The following is a 4,895-nucleotide window of genomic DNA, read 5'->3' as shown; positions in this document are numbered from 1 at the left end:
GTGCTCCCGGCCGCCCCCTCCCCTCGCCATTCCGGGCTCTGCCCGCGGCGGGGCGGGGCTGCAGCTCCCGCTCTGCGCCTGCAGGTGGCGCCGAACCACGCCGCCGCCGCTCGGGGGCGGGGCCAGGCCGGGAGCGGCACCGGGAGCGGCGCGGGAGCGGGAGCGGTTCCCGCGGCAGCGGCTGCGTTCGGGGCGGGGGGAGCTCCCGAGCCGTTCCCTCGCTCCGGTCCCGCTCTCTGGCCCGGTGACCCCCGCCACTGTGACCCCCTCCCCCCACTCTGGCCCGTGGGTTCATGCAGCCGTACAAAGTCCACAAAGGTCCTGGGACGCACCGGATCAAAGCTACCGAAACCAAAACCGGTTCCGTCAGCTGCTCCCCTTGATCAGCACTGCGACCATCCAATAATCTTTATTATTATAATAAATAATTATTGTTTATTATATAAATAAATATACTTATTTAATTATTTTAATAAATAGAGAGACGGTGCGCTCCGTGCTGCTAGGATCCAAGGTCAGCCAGTTTCCTCCCAGTTTCAATCTCAGCCCCCAAGTTCTGTTTCCTTTGCTTTCCTGAGCGTGCTCCTTACTCCCTGAGGGGCCGAGTGAGCAGCTCCCTGTGCCAGCTGACAGCTGCCACTCCTTTTTGGTGACTGATGTGGGGCACCGAGGGTTTGGGATCACTCCCAGGTGTTATCAGCTCCTGACTCCTCCAGGGGAACTCCAGGAAGGGTTTGGTCCCTGCTCAGGGCAGGTGCACACCCGACACCCTCAGGCACTCCCAGGAGCACTGGGACTTGCTCTGCACACAGGTAAGGCCCCAGGTGGCCTCTGCAGAGTTTTCTAGAGCAGCTCCAGAGAAGCCTGAGTGTGCTGGGGCAGGGCTGAGTCTGGTGGCTCTGCCTGAGCTGTCTCCAGCAGCTGGGGAACATTTGGGTGGAGATGGCAGTGGAGATGGGGAACAGGAGACACTGCCGTGGAGATGGCAGAACGCTGCTGGTGGAACGCCCTGAGGTCACAAAGGGCCCTGTGGAGCCCAAAGCCAGGCCCTGCAGGTGTGCAGGGCAGGTGAGTGTCACGGCTGCTGCACCAGCAGCAGCTGCAGCATGGCACGGGCACGCTGGGCCCTGGCTCTCAGCCTGCTCCTGCTGGCCCTGCCAGCCCGGGCAGCTCCGTGGCAAGCAGAGCCCGTGGGTAGGTGGCAGCCAGGCCAGGGGTGCCCTGCAGAGCCCCACGGGCTGCAGGGGCTCGGGCTTGCCCTGACTCTATCTCTGTGTCTCTGCAGCGCAGGAGGAGGAGGAGGCGCCTGGAGAAGGCCTGGCAGGCCCCGGGGAGAGCGCCGTGCACACGGCAGGTGTGTGGGGGTGGCTGTGCTTTGTGCAGCCCCACTGTGAGACCCCCGAGGCCCCAGCACAACCCAGGGGTTCCCCCCTCACAGCTGGGGCCCAAAGAGGTGCACTCTCCTTGGCACAGGAATGGGTTTTGTCCACTCCAAGGGTCGATTGGTCAGGCAGCTGTGCTCCCCCTGTCCTCTCTGCACTCCCCCATCCTCTCTGTCCAGCCCCCTGAGTCCCGACCATGGGGACAGCTGCATCCTTCAGCAAAGATGGGCAAGTGCAAGAGGAAATGTGAAGGATGCCCAGGATCAGGGGGCACAGCCTGGGTGTGCTGTTCCATGATCCTCTTCCCTGTTCTGCTGTTCCATCAGGACAGATGGTGCTATGGGGGGAGCTCCTGGGAGAGTCTGGATGCAGCTGTGGGCACAGGCAGGGCATTCCCAAATTCTCAGCTGGACCCGGCACTGGAGCTGCCCTGGCACTGCAGGAGTCACTCATCAGTGCTGACCGACTGCACGGCCTGAGGGCTGCTCACAGGGTTTGCTGGGGGCAAAATGCAGCTTTATTCTCTGCATCAAGGTCCAGAGTATCAAGATGGAAGGGGACAATCTTCCGTGGAGACAACCAAAGTGCTGCATGACATCCTGAGGGAGCTGAAGACGATAGTAGGAGGTGGGCACAGTTGGGCAGCCGAGGTCTTGGGTGCATGGAGGGGCACACCAAAGACCTCCCAGCCACACTCAGACCCTCACTGAGGGACCCTGTGGGCACTGGCGAGCTGCAAGGGTGGCCCAGAGTCTGTACTGCCAGCTGTGTCTCCAGCTGAGTCTGTGGGCTGTGAGCTGGGACTGTGTTTGCCTCAGTCAGATCATCCCTGGCCAGAGCACAGGAGAAATTGTGGGAAGAGTCCCCAGGATCAGGGAGCAAAGGCAGACACTGGAAGAACTGGGTCAGGGGGGTTATTAGCAATGCTCTGAAGAGAGGGAGGGTGCAGAGAGTGGGGACCTGCAGGGCCTTTGGGAGTTCCCTTGGTTTTGCTGAGGAAACGTTGCCACCACAGGATATTCCCTTGCTCAGAGCTGTGACCGCGTTCACAGGGGTCTGAGGGTGAGGGAAGAGACGAGGATCCAGCTCCATGTTTCAGAAGGCTGATTTATTATTTCATTATATATATTATATTAAAACTATACTAAAAGAATAGAAGAAATTATTTCATCACAAGGCTAGCTAAGAATAGAAAGATAAAGAAAGAATGATAACAAAGGCTTGTGACTGACCAGAGAGTCTGAGCCAGCTGACTGTGATTGGCCATTAATTAAAAACAACTCTATGAGACCAATCACAGATGCACCTGTTGCATTCCACAGCAGCAGATAGCCATTGTTTACATTTTGAGGCCTCTCGGCTTCTCAGGAGGAAAAATCCTAAGGAAAGGATTTTTCTTAAAAGATGTGTGTGACCCAGAGCTGCCAGCGAGGTGGCAAAGAACATTTGGTGGCAGTGGCAGCGCTCTGGTGAGAGGGCCAGAGGCGTGCAGCACACACTGACGCGCAGCGTTGGCCCTGTAGGAGTGAAGAGCCTGGGGCTGAGCGGCGCCATCAGCCGGAGATCGGCCGGGGACGGCGGCGCCGAGCCGGGCGCCGGGGACGGCGAGGCAGAGCCCGACACCCCCGTGCTGGGCAGGGCAGACGCCGACGCCGTGGATTCCAACTCCTTCCAGACCTACTGCATCGAGGGCATCGTGGCCATCCTCGGCTCCATGCTGCTGGGGATGGTGCTGTGCTGCGTGATCCACGTGTGGAGGAAGAGGAGGAAGTGAGCTGTGGGGCGGAGGCGAGCTGCCGGGGCAGCACGGGGTGGCACGAGGCGTTTGGAGCTCCAGCGAGCGGAGATTGGTGCTGCGGGCTGGCGCAGAGCCCTCCGTGTGCCCTGCGCAGGGGTGCCCGCGGCCCAGGGCGCCCAGGCTGCTCCGCACCCTCACAGCCACCCTGTGCCCAGCAGCTTCCTCTCTCCGCAGGCCCCTCGCAGCTGCCTGAGCCAGCTCAGAGGGCCCAGGCAGCCCGACAGGAGCCAGCAGAGTGTTTGGAGAATATTTGTATTTATAAATAAAGAGCAGCAGCACAATCAGTTGTGTTGTGCTGGCAGCAAACTCACACGGGTGCCACTGCGGGTCTCCTGGATACCGAGGGGTGAGGGGAGCCCCACAATGCCACTGATTCTAATTGATTCTAATTTGATTTTCACTATGTGTATTATCCATGCTGTAAGCAATACAGTGACCCTGGACATGACCCTTTGTAGTGTTTTTTGCAAATTCATATTAGTTCCACCTGAATGTGAGGAAGAACTCTGTGCAGGTGGCCATGCACTGGGACAGATTGCCCAGGTTGTGGAGTCTCACCCACTTGTGATATTCCAAGACTATCTGACCACAATTCTGTGCAATGTGCTCTGGATGACCTTGCTTGAGGAGGGAGGTGGGACCAGATGATCCCACTCTCGTCTCTTTCAGCCTTACCCACAATGTGATTTCTGTTCACTAATGCCTTTAGAGATCATTCAACATTTAAGTCATGAGCAAAATGCTTGACTCGGGAAAATGAATTTTAATTTATTACCAATTAACAACTGAGTAAGACAACGTGAAGTAAGAGGATCAGTCAGGAGTGGAGCCCGGGTAGGCAGGGACACCAACAGCTGCAGTGCTGGGGGTTTCTGGAGACTGCTGGTGACACCTAAGAGGTCCAGAGTGTGCCAATGAGTGCTGGGATGCCCAGTGATGCTGTTGAGCACCCGGGCATGTCCAGGGACCTGCAGGTCCAAGCCAGCACCGGGACTGGGAGTGGTGATGCCAAGCAGGTGGATTTCAGGGCACGCTCAGCATCCATCAAAGGCTCGCAGTGCAGGAGTTACAGACTAGTGTTACTGGGGCGGGGGATGCAGCCTCTGGCTCTGTAGGTGAGATGGCCACAGGCTGGAATGTTTTCCAGGGCGTTTCCCAGCAGCTCCCAGAGTGCTGCCTTAATTGCCTTAATTGCCTCCAGTGTCACAGTGCCACTGCTCAGGGTGGGGTTCACTGCAGGGGTGAGGCTGACAAAGGTCTGAGGGTCCCCTCCCAGCGCTGGGAACCTGCAGTGCACTGTCCTGGGGCCGCCCAGGTGCTCCTCCCCAGCACATCCTTGACCCTGAGTCCATCTCTTCAGTTCTGTGATCTGTGCAAGGTTTGTACCCCTCTGTGCCCTCTGCAAGGCCCTTCCACGCCTGGCCCCACACCTGCACACTTTGTGCTGTGCCCCATTGTGTCGCTTTGATTTTTTAAGATTTTCTAAGCCTTCTGATGTTGACATTCTTGTAGCGAACTTTCTCACACACTTTCTCTAAATAACTCGTTGTTTTGCATTCCTTTACGAAGAAGTTGATAGACTGTGGTTTGTCCAGTGTCACCCTCCAGTCCACTATCACTCTTAGAAAACTGTAAATGTTAGAGTCAGAAAACAAACTTCCCTTTTTTCTTCACCTTGAGAGCAGTGGTGTGCGCTTGTATTCTTTCGTGTCCTA

This window comes from Zonotrichia leucophrys, chromosome 22, assembly GCF_028769735.1.
Source record: "Zonotrichia leucophrys gambelii isolate GWCS_2022_RI chromosome 22, RI_Zleu_2.0, whole genome shotgun sequence".
NCBI lineage: Eukaryota > Metazoa > Chordata > Aves > Passeriformes > Passerellidae > Zonotrichia > Zonotrichia leucophrys.
Note: the sequence above shows the minus strand (reverse complement) of the source record.